The sequence below is a fragment of the Antechinus flavipes genome, chromosome 6, assembly GCF_016432865.1.
Source record: "Antechinus flavipes isolate AdamAnt ecotype Samford, QLD, Australia chromosome 6, AdamAnt_v2, whole genome shotgun sequence".
Taxonomy (NCBI): Eukaryota; Metazoa; Chordata; class Mammalia; order Dasyuromorphia; family Dasyuridae; genus Antechinus; species Antechinus flavipes.
In genome coordinates, this window is record NC_067403.1 from 100,813,956 (window position 1) to 100,839,191 (window position 25,236).

General features: G+C 34.9%; 1 protein-coding gene across 10 annotated transcripts in view; it reads left to right on the forward strand.

The window, feature by feature from the left end:
- PALLD (palladin, cytoskeletal associated protein) overlaps positions 1-25,236 on the forward strand; it is a 485,836-nt gene that overhangs the window by 360,016 nt on the left and 100,584 nt on the right. Inside the window, exon 1 of one of the 10 annotated variants that reach the window (XM_051964169.1) lies at positions 12,950-13,528. The exons of 3 other annotated variants lie outside the window; for them this stretch is intronic. The gene's annotated coding sequence lies outside the window, so the exon portion shown is untranslated. Of the gene's footprint in view, positions 1-12,949; positions 13,693-14,274; positions 14,448-25,236 lie in introns of those variants that run through there. 6 more of the 10 variants (XM_051964166.1, XM_051964168.1, XM_051964170.1 and 3 more) reach the window with 6 other exon arrangements.

Here is a 25,236-nt window from a genome sequence, read left to right on the forward strand (position 1 = left end):
CATCTCTTATATCTAGTGGTTGTGTTTCTCTGGGCAACTCATTTATTCTCTCAGTGTTCTAGTCTAAACTACTGGGGTTAAGATTTTAAGTTACAGAGAAGCAGTGATCGCTAGAATGTCCTCCTCTGAGAATCTATAGCATCCCAGGTCTAGTGCCTCCTCCTATTAAAATATTACCATGGTTTTTATTCTCAATAAAGATTTCTGATTAACAATAGAAAGACACTATCTGAAACTGAGATAGTTATCTTAAGTTACTGATATTATAGGATAAATTTTTAAATTTCCAAGGACTTAGGATTCTAATTACTATGGTGTCATGACTCCTTCTCTGACTTAGAACAAGTCATTGAACCTTAGTTACTAGAAGGATAGATTAAAAGAAAGATATAAAGTTCTCTTTCTTAAACTTCTTGTTAAAGTCATTCTCTCCACATAGAAAAATAGAATAAATGAAGCATAAACAAAGAAATAATCTTTTTTCCAAGTTGTGTTGCATCAAGGTGACATGATACAAAGATTTAGGAGAGACTGAGCATATCTTTTGGTTCTACTAGAATTTTCTGAAATGAATATGATTTGAAATCATTGGCTCTATTAATTGGAATAGCAAATGTTTTTAGTATATGTAAATTTTTTGGTAACAAAAGTGCTACCACTCACCATCAAAAAAATTGAAATTACACTGAAATACTTTTGTAATTGAGAAGGTACACTATAGTAGCATAGATTCAAAGCTATAAGGAAATTTAGACATTCTTTTTTTCAGAGGAAAGAATAAAGGCCCAGAAAAATCATAACTTGCCCAAGTTTGAATAGAAAGGAATAGATATGCTACCAAATAGGAATTTGGATTAAAAAAGAGATTCCTAGGAATATCATATTTATAATAGTTTATTGATGATCAGTTTCCTCCCCTACCTCTTGGTACCTACCTACCTACCTACTTGGTACCTATCATTAATTGTTGGGAGGTGGGAGGAAATTTTATCATCAAGTCTCTTAAGTCACAATTGGCTAATGCATTGGGAAACAGAAGGATTAATGAGCACATGGGTCATCTCTATAAGTGTCATGATCTAGTTGCAGAAAAGTACTAAAATGGAATCATAAATTCCAAAGTTCTGGTCTTGCCCTGACCCTGACTTTTTCAACCTCTCGATGCCTTGAGTGATTTTTGTAAAGCCCTCTAGGAGGCCTGCATGAATTAATTGCACTATTGTGTGGCACCTACACTCTAGGAATTCATTTGTTAGTAGGAGGTTTTGTTCTTCCAGATGTGCTGTGTTGATTCACAAGGAAATTATGAGTAATAGCTCATAAACAGTCTAAGTGAATAAACAACTGTTAAGACACCTGTTATGAACAGTCTACTTTGTCTACTCATTTAGACTGTCAGCCTTTTTTTAGGCCAGGGATCATATTTTCTTCTTATTTTGAAGACCCTCTGCACTTAGAAAAGTGATGAGGCTAGGTTATATAAATTCAGAATAATTAATGAAAAATTGTAAGGTTATAGTTAATTGATAAAATAGATTCAAAACTAGTTCTGATGCCTAAAATTATTGACAAAATGATTTTTACCAATTAACATTCCTCCCAAATTGCAATGGCACACTAGCTCCATTCAAATGGAGTCTTTTGCTAGTTACTATTTGGGCATTAGAATATAGCTTTGTTGTTGTTATGTATAAAAATATATATATATATGTATATAGTATATATTATATACATATATAGCTTCTGGCTAAGCAGTGCCATGGGAAAAGCCTTTAATAGACACAAGGTAGAAGAAGAAAGGGGAAGGAGAAACAGACAGAGACAGAGAGATGAGATACTTGGTTCAGAGTGGTAGTGCCATCCAGAATTGTTTCAAGTGCCAAGCATTGGTGATACAAAGAGAGGGAAAAAGACAGTCTCTGTTCACAAGAAGCTTAAGATAACATGGAAATAAATAAACAACAATTAAGCTATATACAGAATAAATGTGGAATAAGCAATATAGTGAAGGCATAATTAAGGGGGATTGGCAAAGGCTTTCTGTAAAAGATCAGATTTTAGATGTGACTTGAAGGAACTCAGAAGATAGAGATGAGATAGAGCCAGCAAAAATGCCAAAGATTTGGGAGCTAGCATATTTTGTTTGGGGAACAGCAAGGAGTCATGTGTCACTGGATACTGGACTCATGATGAGGTGTAAGTTATGCAAAGCCTAGAAAGGTAGGGCAGGGTCAGATTATGAAGGGTCCTGCCAAAAAAAGTTATTCTTTTTTATGCAAATGCTTAGTCCCTCTCTAGTATTCATCCCTTCTAGTATGTTCACTTCATTGGTCCAGTAGAAACATTCTTGAACCAGTGTCAGGAATCTGAGCACTAAGTTCAAATCCTGTTTCTGATCTTTATAAATTTTTCAACTTTAAATCACTTAGCTTCCTTGTTTCTCATTTTTCTATCTTTCTCATATTTAAAGATATAAGTTTATAAAGCAATGCCATTGGGTATCATTGAAAGGGAAAAGCCTTTAACAGACACAGATAGAAGGAAGGAGAGGAAAGAGAGAGACAGACAGAGAGAAGAAGGGAGAGAAGAAGAGAGGCAGGGAGGGAGAACAAGTAGAGGAGAAGCGAGAGAGGTAGAGAGAGATAGAGCAGGAGGGAAGGAGGAAGGCAGAATGAAAGGGAGAGAGGGAAGTAAAGTAGTTTGTTCTTAGATTAGAGGGGGAAGGGAAGAGAATAAGCATTTATAAAATATCTATTATGTACTGAACATTACGCAAAGAATTTTTGTAAATATTATCTCATTTGATTCTCATAACCACCCTGCAAGATAAGTATTGTTATCACCCCCATGTTACAGTTGGATAAACTGAGGCAAACACCAATTAAGGACCATACAGATAAGTGTCTGAGGCTAGATTTGAACTCAGATCTAACTAGACCCAGAATTCCATGCAATGGGATTACCTAGTTGCCAGATGACCTTTAGAGTTCCTTCCAACTGTGGATCTAAGATTCTGTGATAGCTATCTGGTCCTGCCTATTTCCTTTCATGTAGTAAGCTAGTGGACAATCAAATAAGACAATCAAATCAGAAATGGATTTTTCCCCATAACCACAAAATATTATTCTGTTGAGTTTTGTTCTTTTAAAATGGGAATAAGTGGGTAGAGATGGAATGTGCATTTCCAGTTTAACCAGTTTAACCATCTCTATAACCAAAGACTTTATTAAAGTTGCACCCTGTAGTACAGTAGGCAAGAAAAGAATGGAACAATAGCACAAAATTATGTTTTTGTATCATCTGTACCACCCATATACGATGACTGACTAACATCCATAGTTCATGAACTAAATACCACAACATTCTAAAGCCTATACATATTTAATTTGGGGGAAAAAAAACACCTTGTGATGAATACCCTTTGGGGGCATGTATGAAACAGTAATTTCTAAGAACCTGACTGGGTGTGGGAGGTGCGGGTGAGAATTGCAGTCTCTCTCCATGGTTTTAGGTTTTCTTTATATTTAATACTTAAATTAAATCTTTTTTAATTTTTTCATTTGGCCAGCTCTGGTCAGATACCACAATGTTCTTACAATCCACAGTTCAACTCATCGTCAACTTCATTTAGTGCAATTTTCAATCTCTGTAAGTTCTACCTACAAATCAAAATTCACTGAAATCCATTTTAGAGTCATAGAGCCATGGGACATTAGAACTGGAAGGGATCTGGGAGCTCATCTGCCACCTATACTTCCTAGATAAAGAAACTGAGGCCCTGGGAAGTAAGATGACTTGCTTTAAATCACACAACCAGTAAATTTCAGAGTATCTAGAACTCATGTCATTTGAATTCCTGCCCATTTCTCTTTTCCTGACATCATAGATCCCTGGACCAAAAATAGATTTTATGTTATTATCCTTTAGTAGTGAACTGAATTTTACCAAAATCACTCAACATATTGAAACTGCATGGTATAATGGATAGAGCATTAAATTTGAAGTACTTAAAAGCTGTATGAACCTGAGTAAGGTTCTTTAACCTTTATGTCCCTCAGTTTCTTCATCGATAAAAAAGTGATGGATTTGATGGCCTCTTTGTGCTCTAAATATATGATTCTCCCTTAACAGTAGATAGGAAACAAAAAGATTAGAAGAAAATACTGAATCCAAAACTTCATCTCCTTCAGATTCCTTAAATCTACTGGAAATCACAGATGCAACTTCTACTTTTTTTCCTTAAAATCCTATACTATATAATTTATTATTGACACCAACAGAGTGGAAAAAAGGCATTAATTTTTATGTTTTTCCATGGGAATATATAACAGTAAAGGTCAATATTATGAATAGATAAGTTCAATTGTCAATCACTTTAGCTTCATTTATCATGCCATGAATACCACATTGAAAATGCTAATGCTGTCCTATTTTTGCTCAAGGCAGTTTAACTTTACCTGGTGTCTATTTGCCAAGAGAATGTCTTTGTTGTTTAAGGCAAGTCAACAAAATCATCTGATTTTTCTTCTCATGACCAGTTACTAATATCTCCCTTCCCCTTCTCTTTTATGTTATGGGTTCTAGGTTAGAGGTGAGGGAGCATGTTAGTTTTTGTTTGTTTTCCACATATAGCTTCAATGATTTCCTAGCAACTTATTTTTGCCTTTCTTTTCACCAAGCTAATAATTATTGTTTTCTTCCCATCACAAAGCATCTAAGACCTAGAAAGCATATTTCCATAATTTTCCTAGAGGTAGATTATTGATATAGACCTTTCAAATTTGAATGTGTAGAGAAAATAGAATAGTTGTTTTTAATTAATAAGCATTTATTTAATTTTTATCCTACCTTTCCCCTCTCCATCCCAATTGAGATAGAAAAAATAGTTTAAAAATTAAATCTTTGTAACAAATATGCATAATCAATACAAATTCTCACATTGGCCATGTCCAAAAATGGGTCTTATTCTATATCTCTGAGCCCACTGTCTCTGTGTCAGAAGATGAGTCCATTCTTCATGATGGGTTTTCTGGAATTATGTTTGGTCTTTGCATTGACCAGAATTATTCAATCTTTTAAAGCTTTTTTTTCTACATTTTTTTTGTTATAATATGGATTGTTCTACTCACTTCACTCTTCATCAGTTCATACAGGTTTCTCATAAAAGTTTCTCTGAGACTGTTCCTTTTTTGTCATTTCTTACATGATAATACCCCCCTATATTTGTATGCTATAATATGATCAGCCATTCCTTATTTGATACCCTTTGTTCCAGATTTTTGTTACTAAATGAAATTAAATAGAAAAGTAAGTTGATTTTATTTATATTATATATTGATTTTATTATGTTTCTGCAAGTGGCCACTACGTGTTCTAATCCATGACTGTTTTTTGAACTTAAGATTTTTTTTTTTTGAGAATAGTATTAAAGTATCTAAAATTATTCTGCTTCTAATTATTTGTTTTTCCTTTGAAAATGTGGATTGAGCTTGGAAGTTGTTTCTTTTTCCCTTTCCTTAGTAAGTACTATTAGAGATCAATATTCTGTACTTCAGAAAAATTGAGGGGCTGATAGATCACTATTAGACAAAATATATATTCTAAACTTAAGATGTGATTGTTGAAAGGTAAAGATATAATTCCTTATTATGATTTCACCAGAAAATTTAAACAGTCTATTGATGTGTGGCTCCACCTAAAATTTTTTGAATTGATAGTCAAATAAGAAATTGAGGCAGGGAGGGTTAAGAAGTCTTATGATCATAGCTAGAAGGAACCTTTGAAGTCATGTAGACAATTTATTTTATAGAGGAGAAAACTGACGCCAAGTAATGAACCTAGTCATACATTATTGAGAATGATAAGGATTCCAAACCAAGTCATCTAACTAAAAATTCAATACTCTTTCCATTATATCAGTCTATCTCCAAACCTGATTTTAGCATATTATTTGCCAGTCACTATATGTATTTACACAATGTGATTTCAATTTTTTGACATGTGAGATAGTAAGAAAAGAACTGAATAAGTACTTATTTTAGCTCTAACACTTGAAACTGTGTGATAATGGGCAAGTCTTATTATTTTCCTGGGCCTGAATTTCCTCATCTGTAAAATAACAGAATTGGCTAAATGGACTCTGATACACTCAGAGTCAACAAAGGTGATTCAGAAAAAGAAACTCTGACATTGGGATCAGACTAGACATTTCTGAAAGTTAATTTCATTCTTTCAGATTGAATATCTTTGGCAGAACAGAATATTTTAAGACTAAATATTAATATATTTAGGAAGTAGAAAAATTATTCCTTGCTGAATAGTTTGATTAGGAATTCTATTGGTCTAAAATTATTCATGCAACTTATATAACATACTTAATTTCCTCCAATTCTATCCTAATATATACATACAGTACTTATATCTACATATAGAATTAGAATCTGAGTTATTGAAGCAAAGTTAATTACTTAAGGGCCTCATTTTTGTTTTTTACTCTGTTCTCTAATTAAATATGTTGGAAGGATTTCCCTTAATGTTCAATATGTAATTTCAAATCAGAGCACAATATCTGGTCCTTTTTTATTTTCTTCTAGAGCTTATTTTGAAGATTCTTTGTTTATTTACTATCAGGAATACTGTTCCTTTGTTTACTAGCTCATGATCTTTCTTTACATTCCAATACTTCAGATGTTCAGGTTGTAAGTTTCCCAATACATAGTTTTATGTCTCCTCACACTCCAGTAAAATTTATGAGTACAAAGAGTTCTCTCTCTCTCTCTCTCTCTCTCTTCTCTCTCTCTCTCTCTCTCTCTCACACACACACACACACACACACACACACACACACACACACAAATTCTTTCTCTTTCTCTCCCTACTTTGAATAAAATTATGTACAAGTAAAAAGGTCAAAGAAGTGTCCTGAATAATGGGATACATCTATTTGTTTTTCCTTTGAAAATATGGATTGTACTTGGAAGTTGTTTCTTTCTCTCTTCCTTTAATAAGTACAATTTGAGATCAAATAAATCAAATTACATTCTTATTTTAATCACTTATAGGACCCCAGTCCCAAATTTTGTAAAGTATCCCACTAATTTAGACATTGATGTTCTTGAAATAATTGTATTACATATGAAACATTACAGTGAGTTCCAGAACTTAATGTTTTGTTTTAAGAAAATAATGTCCATTCAAGAAATGAACTGAATAAAATTCATTCTTCCAAATGTCTTTGCCTTTAGAAATATTTTTTTCTTTTTATAAAAAAATAGATTTTCTTTTTTATTATTAACTTAATCACCAAGAAACACAAACATTCCAATATAAAAGTTTTTAAAAAGAGGATTATACAAAACCTAGAAACATTTTGCTTCAAAACTAAACTTAGCAATTGAGATCTGACATTGTTACAACTCTTTTGTCCTATTCCATTTTACCTAAATAAATCTAATTTTATGAATGTTTCTTTCCAATGTTACTGTTTTTCCCTTCTAGCTTGGTGTGTGATATCAACCAACTGAAAATTTATCAAGGCCTTCTTTTGTATAATTAGTATCATTTGGTTTCAATTTCTGGGCATCTTTTGTCCTTCCTTGCCACCTATATTAGAAAGCAGTGCATAGAGAATATTGGGCAAAGACCTAGCATGTATTTCTCTAGAAAATGAATATTAGATACTAATTCATAGCATTTGTAGTATTTTCTTGTTCATGCACCAATTTTAAGCTATTTTAGAGCTATAAATATAGAAATATATATAGGAGTCAGTTTTGGAAGAGAGATTGAAAGAGATTTTGAATGGAAATGGACTTTTTAGCTAGATAGGGCCGCAAAATCTATGCTCCAAAAATTCCTGGAAATTATAAGTCTACAGGAAATCCCTGGGGAATCTCTATTAACATCATACATGATGCTTTCTTTTGTGAAGACCCGTGTTTAACCTTGTTCTGGTTAACACCAGAGCAAGTCACTTAACCCTGTTTGCCTCAGTTTCCCCTGCTGTAAAATGAGCTGGAGAAGGAAATGCAAAACCACTATCTTTTGCCAAGAAAATCCAAATGGGGTCACAGTTAGTCACAACTGAAATAACTAAATAACAATGACAAATATTAGATAGCAGGACCATGGTGTTTAAGTCTGGATCCCACATTTTAGAACAGATACTAATAATCCGAAGCAAGTCCAGAGGACAAACAGAATTGTGGAAGACTGAGTCCATGCCATATGGAGATTGGTTGAAAGAATTGGAGAAATTTCTCCTAGAAAAGAAGACTTAGAATGAAGATGATGGTTATCTTCAAGCATCTAAAAGGCTGTGGTGTAGAAGATGGACTGCCTCAGCAAGTAGTCCCTGTTACTTGAGAGCTTCAAGCAAAAGCAGGATGACAATTTTGTGAAGGAAGTTGTAGCAGGGATGTTTGGGCACAGGATGAACTAGATTGTCTCTGAGCTCCCTTCTGACAGTCTGTTAAGTCAACAAACATTTATTAAGCATCTGTTATATGCCAGGCCTTGTACTAAACATTAAAAATGCTTTACATCTTTAGACAAAAACAAAACAAAATACTGTCCCTGCTTTCAGAAAGCTCAAAATGAATCTATGGTCACATGTTAACGTTTTCACTCCTCTCCCATTCTCTTCTCCTAAAACTAACTTTTGGACTTAATTGTTCAGAGCCACAAGCAAGTCTTTTTAGCTCGAGTCTAATAAGGTAGAATGACTAGAACTTATCCCTCCCTTTTTGGAGAGGTTAGGTGATATAAGCACCAAGCTGGAGTCAGGATGACTTGAGTTCAAATCTAGCTTCCAGCACTATATGATTCCGGACAAGTCATTTAACTCTGCCTCATCTGTAAAATGAGCTGGAGAAGGAAATGGCAAACCACAGTATCTTTGCCAAGAAAACCCCAAGTGGAATCTTGAAGAGTTAGCCTGAAGTGAATTAAAGACATCTCTACAATCAGTCACCATTTTCAGCTAACAAAATCTAGGCAAATTGCCTCCAAGCTAAGATTAAATCTTTTCTTTAGGACTATGTCGGTTACAGATTACTATCAAAAGTAGAATTAGACATTCCTAAGATCCTCTCCTCTTCAAGAAACAAATTAATTAAGCCCAAACAAAAAGTAAACCAAGGAGGCAATTCATTGTCTTTATCCTGGAAAGCTATATTCTAGCCTCTCTTACTGAATAGAGCACAATTCTGTTGGGGTGGCCATATTGTTCAAATGCCAAATGTAGGACTGCTAAAAAGATTATTTTATGGAGAAGTCACACATGGCAAGGATTCACAAGGTGTTCAGAAAAAGTGATACTCTAAAGTTTTCTCTTAACTTTAGAACTGATTGTATGACATGGGAGACACTGGCACAGGACCACCCAGCATGGTGTCCCCTCCTCAGAGAAGGTGCTGCGCTCTATGAACAAAGCAGAATTGAATTAGCTCAGAAGAAGCACAAGATGTGCAAAGTTAGAGAGGTCACTCCAAATGTTCATAGGGACTATTCGTGTCCAACCTGTGATAAAGCACTCCAAGCTCCTATTGGTCTGATCAGCCATAGTCGGACACACTATAACTTGACTCTAAGATGGAGATGTCATTTTGGTCTTTTTTGAGAATGAAGGACAGCAACCAACCAATTACAAAGTATTCTTACTGTGTCCTTCCTGCTATACCATAAGGTTCACTAGGGGAAGGACCATATCTAAATTATGTATTTTCCCCAATTTGTGTTTTTAATTTTTGTTTCATAGAATGAAAATTTTCATTAATGAGTTAGATTAGTTCTTTGAATACTCCTGAATCTGAGTCCTGCTAACTAAAAACCACAAAAATTTGCTCTCTAAAAGTCACATGGTCATGTGAGTGCCTTCATTCCTAGAGCAAACCATTTTCTTTTGGCAAGCAATAGCATGGGTTCTGAGATTCCTTCAAAAGTATTATAGCATGGTATATCTATCTGAAGACTTGTAAAACCAGTATTACCACTTTTGACCTAGAGTATGACATGTTAAGTAACTTGCAAAAGCCCAGTTTTGGGCAACATGAACAAATTTCATATTGCCAAATTCAAATTGCTGTTATCACAACTGAAAAAAATGACTGAACAACAACGAATCATTTTTCAGTCATATCTGACTCTTCATGACTGTGTTTGGGGTTTTCCTGATAATACTGAAGTGGTTTGCCATTTCCTAATCCAACTCATTTTATAGATAAGGTTAAGTGACTTGCTCAATATCACACAGCTGAGACCACATTTGTTTGTAATTTTTAAATCTTTAATTAATTAATTAATTAAATTTTAATAGCTTTTTATTTACAAGTTATATGTATGGGTAATTTTACCGCATTGAAAATAGCCGAACCTTTCGTTCCAATTTTCTCCCTCCTTTCCCCCACCCCCTCCCTCAGATGACAGGATGACCAGTAGATGTTAAATATATTAAAATATAAATTAGATACACAATAAGTATACATGACCAAATCGTTATTTTGCTGTACAAAAAGAATCAGACTCTGACATATTGTACAATTAGCCTGTGAAGGAAATCCAAAATGCAGGTGAAAATATAGGGATTGGGAATTCAATGTAATGGTTCTTAGTCATCTCCCAGAGTTCTTTCACTGGATGTAGCTGGTTCAGTTCATTACTGCTCCATTGGAACTGATTTGGTTCATCTCATTGCTGAAGAGGGCCACGTCCATCAGAATTGATCATCATATAGTATTGTTGTTGAAGTATATAATGATCTTCTGGCTCTGCTCATTTCATTCAGCATCAGTTCATGTTAAGTCTCTCCAGGCCTTTCTGAAATCGTGAGACCACATTTGAACTCAGGTCTTCCTGATTCCAGTCCCAGTGTGCTATCTTCTGTATCATCTAGCTATCTGAACTAAAATTACCTTTTAGTTATTTTCCTTGCTAGGGAGGGAAAGATGGGTGGAGAGATGGATTAAGATCTGTGATACTTGGCTGAAAGAAGACAAGAACTAATTTTTTTGCATCATCAGAAGTCATTGCTATTTTGAGAGCTGTTAATGCTAGTCCCCATTTACCCCATATTTTTAAATATTTAATTAATATGTTTTATAATAATCATTTTGTAATGATACCCTCCTTTAAAATATATAACACATGATGATCATCTACCTCTTTGTTAAGAGATAGAAAAACCACTTTTGTTTTTCTTAGTTCTTCTTGGTATTCATGTGTATTACTTCTCTATTTTTTATAATTTCACTTGATTCTATAAAATAATCAATTGAAGTTTTGATTGGTACTGAATTAAATCTATAACTTGGCTTGAAGAATTATTTTTAAAAAATCTTTGTTCAAGCTAAGTACAAATATGAGATGCCCTTGTATTTATTCAGTTCTTTGATTTCTATTAAAATCATTTTGAAATTAATTTTGGACAGGTCTCTTGAATGTTTCAATGAGTTGATGTCTAAATCTGTCATCTATCATTTTTTTATTCTTGGGATGCTATATGGAAATGCAGATTATTTAATGGATTTATCTTCTTTTCTATTAGCATATTTAAGCCATTTATTATCAATGAAACATCTTGCAAAAGGCACATTCCTACTTAAGAAAAAGGTCATTTATTTTATTCTTTCTGTGTGTCCTCAAGCAGGTCTTCTTAAACTTTTTAAACTTCTGACCCCTTTTGGCTCTAGAAATTTTTATGTGACTCGGGTATGCGGGCATATAAAATAGGTATACAAATCAAACATTTACTGATAATAAATCATAATTTCCCAATCCCACCTTTCAATTATGAGATACCCATATGGAATTGTGACCCACAGATTAAGAAACTGGGTCCTAAAGTAAGATGGGTTGATGCAAGGGAGATTTGGATTTGCATCTTTCCCCTTGGATGACTACATCTTATATGATCTAGGCAAGCACCAAACCCCCATTACATTACTAAATTGAAAAATCAAAGAACCATTGAGCTAGGAAAGACGCAAGAGTTGTCCCAAACCACTCATGTTACATGTGAGGAAACTGAGATCCAGAGAGATTAAGTAATTTGCCCAACATCACACATTGAGTTAATGACAGTCCTGGGTCTCCTGACTTCCTGGAACCAATGTTTGTCTTGGAATGACCCATGTGATTTCTTTGCTGCCAAATACCAACACTTTCAGTGGCTAGATAGCTGTTGGTCAGTATGCTATTTTCCTAAGTGAGAGATCCTCCAGCATCTGTTGCTAGGTGTAATTATCCACTTTATGTGCAAGATTATCTAACTAGATATTTCTTTGGTTATTCAACTTTGGTTGATATTAATTTCAATGCCAATTTGAAAAGTTTTACCGGTGTGGTCTTATTGTAGTAGTGGTGGTAATGATCCAGCTGATTAGGATTTATATATTAACTTGACTTAGAGGAAATACTATGAAGGGACAATGAATGAAAAGGAGCTTCTTTCCTCCTAAAACTCAGGGAGATTCACTAAGGTCGGTGACTTAGGCTCCAGATAGTTTATGACCAAAGAAATAAATGAATAGAATTCTAAAATACATTCCTGAGGCGTTGCAAGGTAGATGTGACACACTCTTCACCCCAAGGGATTCTGGATTCAGGTATTCTGTGATATGATTAACACAGTATTTTTTTTTTTTTTTATCCTTTAAAGAAATAAAGTTCACATTTCCCTATTGTGTTTGGGTGACTCGTCCTGATATAACTTTATTATATACCATAGACTTATATTTTGGTGCACCCTTGAAAGCACGATCAACTTAAAGATTATTTTCCCTTTCCCTTCCTCCCCCCCCCCAAAAAAAAAAGCTAATATATTTAATTGCTCATGCTTCAGGGCTAGCATTAATTCAAATAAACCTAAGCAGTTTTTTTTCCCCTGAATAGAAAGCTCCTGTCTGGTTTACCATTGATTTCTTTTCAGGCTGTAATGGAAACAGACAAAAAAAGACCCTTGGAAAAAAAAAAGGGGGGGGGGGTGACGAAAAGCGTTCGCTGCTATGCAGCCAGGATCTCTGTTTGAACAAGAAGGAATGGGACAGATTCAAAACCTAACTTTTTTTTTTAAATCATTGCAGTTCTGGAAAACTTATTTAACTGTCGTCTGACTAGAGAGAGGTCCTGTGGCTCGAGAGATTGGTGGGGTGGGGGTGAGCAAGACTGCAGAGAGAGTGAAATGTGGAAGAAAGGGGGCAGGGCAAACCCTCCACAAACCTGACGGTCACTCGGCTCTCAGAAGGAGGAGGAGGCAAAAGGGAACAAGCAACGCCTCTTCTCCTGGCTGGGAGCTGGGAGAGAGAGATTCCAACCACTCAGAGGAGGGAGGACTTTTATTCTGAAGGCCCGGAGAGACAGTAGCTTTTAAAGAAGGATCACTGAGTCATGAAGTTGGTGTTCTCCTTTGACTAATCTGTATATATTATTGAGTACCTGCGAGGCTCCGCTGCAGTCCCCCAAAGTGCCAGCTTGGCCGGAGCGCTCTCGCTGCTGCTGCTGCCGCCGCCGCCGCCGCCGCCGCTGCTCCTGGGTGGGTGGTTCGTTCCCCCCCTTCTTCCATTCTTTCTCCTCCCTCCTTTTCTCTCTCCTTCTCTCTCAGTTCTCAATGGGTACCCAACTTTAAAAAAAAAAAAAAAAAAAAAAAAGGGAAAAAGTTTAGAGTGGTCCCAGGATCTAAGGATTTGGCAAGGTAAGGTGAGGGGAATTCTGTTATTCAGCGGCTATAATCGGTGCCTTGGGATTTTGCAAATTCTGCGCTTTTTTCAGGGGCGATGAGCTGCCCGGGAAGTGGTGGGAAGCAGGCCGACCCGGCTAGACAATAATCTGATGATCTACTGGGAAAATGGATGGGACTTTTTCCCCCCAAGGATACTTGTAAACTTCATCCATATCTGTCTGTCTTTCCATCTTTCTTCCCTCCTTTTTCTCTTTTTTCCTTCTCTTTCTTTCTTTTTTTCTTTCCATCTTTCTCCTTTCTTTTTTCTCCTCTCTCCTCTTTTTCTCTTCTTTTTCTCTCAGTTCTTTTCTCTACCTTCTTTCTGCTTTTTTTCTCTTATTTCTCCCATTTGATTGGATGGAAGCATGGACCACCTTAGTCCCGGTTCCTCAAGAAAAAACAGCATCTTTTCTTTCCAGGACTCTTCTCATAACTGTTGCTGCTTCTCATCTCTTTGCTACCGCTGCTTGGGGGAAGGGATTGGGAGTGGGGAAGCTGGGTCCTGTTGTGTGAGTTGGGGGGGAGGAAGAATCGTATTATTGATTTGAGTTTTTAGCTCCCTAATCTATTCAGCCAGGGGATTTCCTACTACCCCCACCCCTTTCCTTTTATATTATTCTCTGAGACCTGAGACTGTGCTACTCGGAAAGTTTGCAAGTTACTTTGGGAATTTGAGGAACAGTCAAGCCCAAGGTGTCCCTCTGGCACTATTCTGGGGACGCCCTGGGGAAAGGTTGGTTGAATTAACTACTCCAAAGTAGAGATCCATGTGCATGTGCATGTGCATGTGCATGTGTGTGTCTGTATCTGTGTGTGTGTGTCCACACAACCCCAAAAATGGAGCAGTGCCCCGATAGGGCTGTTTCTGGAGTCCTGTTTCTGAGAGAGTCTTCCTGAAAGTTTCCTGGCGGTGTCATTCTGATTAGAAAGGACTTACTCTCCAGCATGCTTCCTGCATGAGGATGTGCTTAGAGAAACCTGGAGCCAGTACTGGCCGGAGCAGAGATATTAGCAACACCCCTGCACTCTCACCCCACTCAGCCACTCAAGCAGGATTCCCTGCTTGAGCAGAAATGGAGAGAAAGCCCCCCCCCCAAAAAAAAAAAAAAAAAAAACTAAGCATAGTACTCTAGAGAAAATGCTGAATTTGGAGTCAGAGGCCTTAAGTTCAGATTTCTGGCTCTGTCATGTACTATTCCCCTTACTTTGGGCAAATCTATAGGGCTCAGTTTTTCCAATTTGTAAGATGATGGGGTGGATTGGGGACCTTTAAGTTCTGTATTAATGATGGCTGAAACCTCTTCCCACTTCTTCTGAAGTGCCTTGCCTTGAGAGACCAGCTAGTTATCCATAAGAGGGGGGTAGTCCCTGCCCCCCTTATATGGGCTATAGAAGTGTCCCTTCTGCAGGGTTCAGAGATTGAGAGAAGGGAGGAGTAGGTTATGGGACTCTTAGAAAGGTAACATTGGGTTTCTTTTCATTTGTCCATATTTCTTGCTAGTTGCAGATCAGACCAAGCCAAATCCTAGCACATTTTTCAAGACGTTACTATGTGGGATTGCATTTTTGCCAGGGTCCAGTTCTTCCTCAGCCTCATATATAATTTCATAAGAATGTCAAACTTAATGTTTGTCTGAGTAGGCTTTAGGAGAGGAGAATATTACACTAACATCGAGAGTACTTTTTCAGATTACTCCAGAGAAGTAATAATGTCTCTGATCCAAAGACACTTGACTAGAGGCCTATGGAGTAACTGGTAACTGGCTTTTTTTTTTCTTTTCCAATGAGGAGATGGAGTAGCCAAGTGGTCTGGCATCATTGAAATTTTCCTAGCTTGCTTTAGGAAAGTAGCTCTGACTGCCATCCAAACCACTCAAGAATAAGCCACTAAATAGAAGGGAAAATTGACCAATTAATTGTTCAAGGATGGTAGTTTACATCATCTAATGAGGATTTTGGTTTGGGGGTGTGTTTGGAGTTTAAAATATGATGACAGCAAGCATTTCTTTTCTTTTTGGCACTTACCAAGAAAGAATGAAAGAAAGTAGGGTCCCAAGGAGAAAGAGAATTTCTCCCTTTGGCTGGTGCAGTTTGATTTTGATTTGGTGGTGAAAGGTTTGGGTGTATTTTTTTTTAACTGATTGTTTTATAACCTCAAAAATAAGGAATGTGATAGCATATCTGAGTTTTCTTCTCCTTCTCCTCAGAGCAGAGATGCAAATCATTGATCTTAGTGTGATTTTATGAGCACTGTGCCATAAACAAATAATAAAGTAATAATAACTGGACAGTCAGAGCCGTTCCAACTGACTCCTGGTTGTTAAACTCTGAATATTATGTAAGAGGAGGCTAGTGTTATTTCTTTTTCTAATGACTTTCTTGTTTCTAGTTGTTGATTCTAGCTAAATTGTTACCCATACATCTACTGTGTGTATTTGTCCACTTAAAAGAGCTAGTATTTAACACATTTAATAGTTAATATTAAACCTTATATTAAAATTGGAAAGGTTGATAAAAGGAGCATAGAAAGAAGATGAAAGACTAATATGGTCTTGGTTTTTGTGATAATTTAAACTTGAGAATTGCAAAATTCTTGATTTACCATACAAAATAGTAGCTGTGCCTGTATTTTAGTTCAAGTGTTGTAAATTGTGAAATGACAGCATGATTAGGTCTTTCCTGGTACATCTCTTATTGGTTCAATAAATGAAAGACATCCCATATACTGTTACTCTTAATGCTTGGTTCTAGCCCTGAAGTCATTAATTATATTATTTGTATGTATTCATTTTTGTAATAGAGAGGCTTAGTTTTAATGCCACTTATACATAACGGAATATATATATTGATGTTAATACTTAGGGCCTTCTTGATAAGCCTCTTAAAACTAAAGTTATAGTTATGAGAAAGATTATATTATTTTATTTTTCTCAATAGCTCATTTGAGACTCTAGTATCATTCTCTATTTTATTATTATCATTAGAAGAAAATTTTGTAGAGAGTACCAAGAATTCATTGCTTACATACTCAACTCACCATTTCTATAGAGTACTATTAATATGCTCCTAAATTTCAAACTAATAGGGACTTTAAAGAGTTCTTAATTTTTATTGTGTCATGAACCTATTTGATAATTTGATGAAACCTAGCAACTCCTCAGAATAATGGCTTCAAATGCATAAATAAAATACACAAGATAACAAATGAAACCAATTATGTTGAAATATAGCTGTCAAAAATATTTTAAGTTCATGGACCCCAGATTAGATTCTAGTCCAAGCTCTTCATTTTAGAGATGAAGAATCTGAATCCCCTAGATGCTGTGACTTAACCAAGATCATAAAGTGAATAAGTATGAGACATGACATTTGAACCACAATCCTCTGATTCCAAAACCAAAGTTCCGTGCTGTTTGACAAAAAATTACTTTGGTAATTTTTCCACCATCTTCTGAACTTCTTTTATAATCTTCAGGTATTATGATATATGTCAGGGTATATACATGAGTGTATATGTTTACATATATATGTACTTATAGAAAATTATACTATTTAAATGGCATCAAAAGTTTTTTTGTTTTATGACCATGTTTCACCACACCTTCTGTTTTATCCATGTGCAATGTACAATTGACTTGAAAATATTGTGTGCAAGACACTCTGGTACTTCCATAGATCTGTGATTTTATCTGATTTGGGTTCATATCCCTTGGAGACTAAGGAGTATTATATGAGCATTCCTGGGTCTCCATATGTCTATTCTTGTATAGTCTGACTGATTATTAGATTGGGCAAATTTTCCATTTTAAAAAGTAGACGCTAAGGATATTTTGACTTTTTTCTCAACAATGACATTTTCTGTCTTCAGAAGCACACAAGGCATATTATATTGTCTCTATTCTAATGATGTTATGAATGGTGACCTGGCTCCCATATTAAAGACAGAGAAATATGGGAGACTTATCCCAGAATAAGCAGAAACAAAACCAAGATACAACTCAATGTTCTGATTCAAACCACTATTATGAAATGTGGTTGGAAGTGAACTCCATATGACTTACCTAATTAAAAGAGCTTTGTTGAGAAAGCATCTGCACCAGAAGATGCTATCAAAGAACTTGAGTTTTTTAATGGCATGCATTGTTTTTTTTTGTTTGTTTGTTTGTTTCTTTGTTTTGATTTGGCTTTTTTTTTTTAATTTTGTGTGTGCACATAGAAGGTATATACATATTGCAGTGATGTACATGTAGAAGATGCTAAGTAAATGTTTGCTATTTTGTTGGATGGAATCAAAGGGAAAAGAATTGTAAAGCATGGATGAAAAAAGAGGCACTACCGGGTATATTCCAAGTTGTTTCTTATGGGAAAATTAGAATTGTAGGACTAAGAAGTCTCCAAAAGGCATCGTTCCATGAATTTACCTAGTAGATATAAAGAAATTGTGATGTGAGCAAAAAAAGGAAAGGGAAATGTATTTTTAAAAAATTGAAGGAACATCTGTATCAGAGAGTGAGATTAAATAGGGCAGAAATTTCTCCCCAAGTTGTAAAAACCATGTTGCCTTTGCCTTAATAGTTCCGTGTTTAGGGTTAACCTTAATTATGTATGGAAACCATTCCAGTTAGGTGAGCCTGTCCTACTGAAGGATTTTGAAGAATGACAAGGAAGGAAACAAACTGAAAATGTGGCAAGGTTAGATAATGTTGGTTATGAGTCTTCTTTCTTAAAGTATCTTCACTTTACTGCCAATGCCTAAGATGATTAATTTATATAGCTCTGGTATGTACTTTGGAACAAGCAAAGACTGGCTTGGATTTTTTGGATGTTTTTTTCCCCTTTGGTTTTTTGATGGAAAAGATTTCCTCCAGAGAGAGACACTGTCATTTGCAAAGAAGCTGAGTCAACCAGAAGAAATGGCTAATCATAATTTCATAGTTTCTTTTAATAACTGGCTTGAATTTGTTTTTCAATTTATAGTGTTAAAAGTATATCCACAAGAAAAGGTATATGATTATTCAAGTATTGTTGGTGATATAATGCCAAGTAAAGTTAGAAAATTCAAATTGAAAGCTAAAATTCTACTTTACTCCTTAGACAGATTTTCTCTTTGCACCTGAAACTCCGGAGATGGGATAAAGTGTCCCTTCAGAGTAGTGAAGTCTATCCAGTCAATCAACAAGTAGATCTTATTTTTCTACATGCCAGGAATGATCTTAGATTCTGGGCACATAAAGAAAATAATAAAACTATCTCTGTCCTCAAGGGGCTTATACTGTATCAGAAAGATAGGATATTTCCCACTGTAAGAAAGCCAAACAGTATATTTTTTGAAGTGAGATTTCCTTGTCATAGTAAGATGTTGTTATTGAAATGCAGTTCACTTTTTTCATTAATGTGAATTTAATCCAATTTTCAATGTATTGAGTAAATCCTATTTATTGAGTTTTCCCTAAGAAGTTAGACATTATTATTAGTCATTGCTTCACATTTAAAAATCAAATCTTCAATAGTAGAAAAAAGTTATACTACCCTAAGAGAAAATATTAAGACCTTTTATTTTTGTTTCTTAATGTCATTGATGATCAGGCTATTCATTTAATGGATAGCCTCTCTATTTTGTATGAATGTTATCTTTTTTTCTTAATTTGTGTTCATTCCCCTCTTCTCTGAATTCATAAAGATATTTATGTGTGTGATGTGTATATGTATATAAATATATTCTTTGCAATATTACCTAATTATATATGTATTATCTTATCTCCTTTGATAGATTTCAAGCTTCTTGAGGATGTAAATGGATCAGATAATTTCGAATTGTAAGGGACTTTACAGAGCATCTGCATCAAACACAAAATTTTACATTTAAGAAAACTGACATCCAGAAAGGTTACTTGTCCAGTGATTCATATAAGAGGTAGCAAAACTGGATTTCAGCTGAGGTTTTCTGATTCTAAATAGTATAATTTCCATTACACTAAAGCTGGTTATCGTCTTACACTTCAGTTTTTCACTAAGGATTAGCATAATGCTGGGCTTTACATTTCATTGATTTTTTAATTTTTCAGTCAATGAATGTGTTTTGTTGTAAATGTGTCTGTAAAAGTGTATAAGAACAAGAAGGAAGCAATATAACCAAAGCTAAGGCAGGAGAGTAGTTGACAGTATTTAATACTGCAGCAAGCCAGGGAGTAAAGACACTGAACATTGAAATTAAGAGCTAAGATAGAGAGATTTCAGCAATGTGATTAGAACTAGAACACAGTTTTCAGTGCTTTGAGAGAATAATTATTGAGGAAGTAAAGATAGCAAATGTAGATTATTCTTTAGACATGGAAGGAACCAGTCTATTCTCCTCATTATGAAGATTAGGAAAATGAGATTTAGGGAGCTTAAATTATGCCCAAGGTATCAGTTAGCATTCTTGCTGCTATACCTCACTACTTAAGCCAGGATCAAGACTTGGGCAATGATTATATCTAGATAAGAAATGTTGAAGTTAGAGAATTAGGGGGGAAAAAAAACCAGGACTATAATGTATCAACCAACAATAAACTTTCATTATGCACCTCCCACCAACTAGGCTTTGGAAATACAAGGACAGACATGAATCAGGATCTCTGCCCTCAAGAAGTTTGCAATCTACAGATGGGGGAGAAAAAAATATAAGCAAATAAAAAGTATCTAAAGCCAAGGTAATGAACAGTATCACAGAGTAGGTAGTCAATAGTATTAAGTACTGCAAGGAGATCTAGCAGTACGGGGACTGAGAAAAAAGACAGAGAAAGCTACTTAATTAGAGTCATAGGGATAAAAGCAAGATTACAAATGGTACAGTATAGACTGTTCTTTAAGAAATTTTAAAGATTCATAGGCAATGACCCAAGATTAATTGTGAAGATTCTCTAGAATGGGCAGACCTAAGAGAGAGTTAGAGAATAAGGCATAATGAAGGGATGTTTTACAAACAAGGAAGGAAAGAATCAGTAGAGTGGGAAGACTTGATCATACAAGAATAAAGAGCTATGATAGTGGTAAAGCAAGATATGAGAGAAGCTAGGAGAGGATGGCATGAATGGAAAAGATCTAGCCTCCACAAGATGAAAAGCCAAATCTTGGATTTCAAGTTCAATCTCCTGTGGATTTTCACAGAGATCTAATTTATAATTATCCAAGCTGTCTACCAGCATATAGAATTCTTATTCTTCAAAGTCAGTTTAGTTCTAGAATCCTCTTTTGATTATTACAAAACTTCAGATTTATTTTTACTGTTTGTTTTTCCCCAATAGGAAAATATATCATCCAAATTCCTATATACAGCTTTATGAAGCAGTTGATTGTTTTTGTTGTTGCAACTTACCTACTGTACCTATTTTAGTCTTTTTTTGCCTTATATACTAGAATCACCATGGCAGCACAATTTTAAACAAAGCAAGAGTGCTTCCTGAGTGAGTGAGGAATCCAGGCATTTGGTATTTCTGTCAACACCTTTCACTGTACTTGTTTTAAAACTAAAATTATGACTGTTTTTTTTTCCAGTGTTGGAAGATTGAGTAATGGCCCCCTGATTTGACTACTATCATAGTTGACAGAATCTGCCAAATGGCCCATCAGGTGAAAGTAGAACATGTCCCATGGAAATGAATTCTTTTCAAAGTTTATTGATGTCTCTGTTTTTATACCACAGTACTTTCCAGATATAGCCCTCTCACACACATACTCTCTTGTAGCAAAATTGGTGTCTATCACAGTTTTATCTCAGTATAGGCAACATTCCAAAGCTCTGGCCAATTGCCCTGTTCTCCTACATAAAAAGAATGTATGTTTTGTCATGTGTTTTCCTGGACCAAAATTGGTCATTACAATTAATTAGTTTGGTGACCCTTTTATATTACATAATGATTGGATACATTACACTCCTAGATCTGAAAGGTTTGTTCTATATTAGTTTACACAAGTCTTCTCATGATTTTCTGAATTCCTTATATTCTTATGATGTAATAATATTCCATTACATTATTATACCAATCTTCATATAGCAATTTCCCAACTAATGAGCACCAACTTTGTTTCCAGGTGGTTTTTAAGTTGTTTTGCTGCCCCCAAGAACTGCTTCCATAAAAATGGAACTTTTGACTGACTTCATTTGGTTATAGCTTCAGTAGTAGGATTGCTAGGTCAAAAGTTATGAGATTAGTAACTTTTCCTGTATAATTCCAAAGTGGGAAATCATTTCTAAAGTGACGCTCAGAAAACTTGTACATTCATTAGCCCTGCATATCTTCATAGAGTAAGAAAGGGTCTCTTCTTCAGAGCATGATGCAGTTTCGTGTAGAAGGTAATAGCTGTGTTTCAATTGTTCTAATTTAGCTTAGTTATGATGAGTCCAAAGAATATAGTTTCTCATGTGTCAAACTATTTTTGTCTATTATTATTTGAGCTTATGTGATCAGCATTAGTAATGTGAAGTATGTTTTAGGCAGCTGCAGTAATAACTCAAAACCAATTGACTAGGATTCTGAATCTGTCCATCATTAATCTCCTAAAGTGTTTGTACACGAGATTTTTGTAGATTTCTTAATGGTAGAAAAATCAACATGGATAACAAGGTGACTTTCTGAGTCCATCCTTCTCTTGGACTGCATTCTATGTAGCATCACTTTAACTACTGCTTTTACAGTGCTGTTTATATGACAGTTCCTTATGGAAACATCCAACATCCAAAACATCTTTGCCAGCTTTTTTCCTTTCTCATCTTGGCGCCAAACTGTCTTGAATCAGAATGCAAATGGATGATAAACAATAGTGTCACAATCCTCAAAGGAAGGGGACTCTGTCTATATTTTTAAGTTTGGGGTTTTAGAGATACCTAAATCTAGGCCATGGGTTTTAAACCTGAAGTTCATGGATCCCTAAGTGGTCTGTGCATAGTTTTCATGGGTTCTATAAATTTGTGAGGAAATTATATTTTTATTTCAATGCAATGTTTTACGTTAAAATCATGTGTGTGTGTGTGTGTGTAGAATACATATATACATATATACTATATATATCTGAGAAGGGGTTCATGACTCAGAAAAGATGAAGGACCTCTGATCTATGACAAACTATCTGATCTATGACTATGATATTGACCAAGAAGTATGGTATCAAACCTTAAGGACCCAATTTTCTGCCCCATTGTTTAGACATTTGTTTGTTTTCACTATTGAGATCCCATACCTTTGATTTTCTTAGCTCAGGGGACTCTAGTGTGAAAGCTCCACCCATGGATTTTGTCATCAAATTTAAAACTCTTCTGTAATTTTAGTCTTAAAGAGAACTATGGCAGTTCAGAGATTTAGAAATAATACACAGCTAGAATTTCTCAGCAGCGGACTTTGAACTCAAGTCCTCCCAACTCCAAGACTAGCGCTCTTGCCCAGCCATGATGTCTCTACGTATCATTTACTTAAAGGAGATATTAGCTCAGAGAAAAAATATGTCCATTTACTAATTGTTTCCCCTTGAAAACTTCCATAAAGAGCAATTGCATCACTTTCCAGAAATTGAAACACAGATGGCAAGTCAACCACTGAAAAAATGCAAACATTTAACGGGAGAAATGTCTTAAGAGTAAATTCCCAAATTTTAAATTGCAAAAGATCAGTCTGCTTCAGAGAAATTACTGCAACTTAAGATTATTGTGTGAATTAGCAAGGGAAACCAGCAATGACACACTGGAACAGCCTAACTGTACTAGTAAGTTTGGATACCAGTTGTGGTACAGGAGCTATGGAGAGTGATATACTGTGATGATGAACATCGAAGACATCTCAGAAATTTTCCTAGGAAAATGTCACTTACTGTCTCTCAGGATGTCTATTCATTAAGTGTCTTCATTTGTATTATCCCCATTTTTGCCATACATTATACCACCTAAGAAGTTTGCTATATATAAAAAAATTGTAATTAAATCTCTTACCATTTTTAATCTTTCTCCTAGAAAGTTGAGGAAGAGTTTCCTCTTTGAGGACATACTATCCCAAATTTTTGAAACCTTAAGGAAAATTAACATTCTGTCTCATATTCTTTTCTTGTATTATCACTTAAATAAGAGATTGTCCTATGTGAAGATCCACTAAAATTCCACTAACATTATTATAATCCTAATAATTATTACAATACTAACAGTCTTATATTATTAAAAAAAATTTCCCATGTAAAGCCCTCAAGTGAACTGACATATTTTTCCTTGAGTTAATATTTCTCCATAAGTAATCCATGTATATTTTAATCTTATGTGCTTGGTAAGTACAAATCCTTGTTTGCAAATAGAAATTTGTATGTGAGTTATTGAGTATATATTGTTTCCAATTTCAAAAAAACCTTGGCCTATTAGAATTTGTTTGAGTAAAATATATGTCTATGAAAATGTAGTCTCCTCTTGGTAGATTCTGGAGAAAAGTCTTCTTTTAAATTTTTTTAAATAGTATATTACTTTTCCAATTACATGTAAAAATGGTTTTCAATGTTCATTTTTATAAGGTTTTGAGTTACAGTTTTCCCCCCCCTTCCTTCCTTCCTTATCTCTCCTATCACCATGTTAGTAATAAGCAGTTTGATATAGGCCATACCTATATATCCATTTTTAATATATTTCCAAGAGACGTGTTGGGAAGAATAATCAGAACAAAAGGAGAAAATTCTTGAAAGGAAAAAAAAGGTGAAAATAGTATGATTCAATCCATATTCAGTCTTCATAGTTGTTTCTCTGGTTGTGGATAGCATTTTCTATCCAAAGTTTATTGGAATTGCCTTGGATCACTAAATTGCTGAAAAAGAGCTAAGTCTATCACAGTTCATCGTCACACATTCTTACTGATGCTATGTGAAATGTTTTCTTGGTTCTGCTCACTTCACTCAGCATCAGATCATGTAAGTCTTTCTAAACTTTTCTGAAATACCATTTCTTATAGAATAATAGTATTCCATTACATTCTTATACCATTAATTGTTCAGCCATTACCCAATTGATGGGCATCCATTCATTTTCCAATTCCTTGCCACCACAAAAAGAACTGACACAAACATTTTTGCATATGTGGGTTCTTTTCCTTTTTTTATAATCTCTTTGAGATACAGATCCAGGAAGGGCATGCACAACTTTTTTTTTCTTAATAATATTTTACTTTTTCAAATAATGAGTTTTTGTAAGATTTTGTGTTCCAGAATTTTTCTCTCTCACTTTTTTATCTCTCCTTCCCCAAGACAGCAAGTAGTCTGATATAGATTAAAATATGTGCAATTCTTTTAAACATATTTCCATATTTGTCATTTTGTACAAGAAAAATCAGACCAAAAGGGAAACAACCATGAGAGAGAAAAACATGAACAAAAAGTTGAAAATAACTATTCTTTGATCCACATTCATTCTCCATAGTTTTCATTCTGGATACAGATTGCATTTTCTCTCCCAGGTCTATTGGAATTGCCTGGAATCACTGAATTGATGAGAAGAGCCAAGTCCAGTACAGCTGATCATT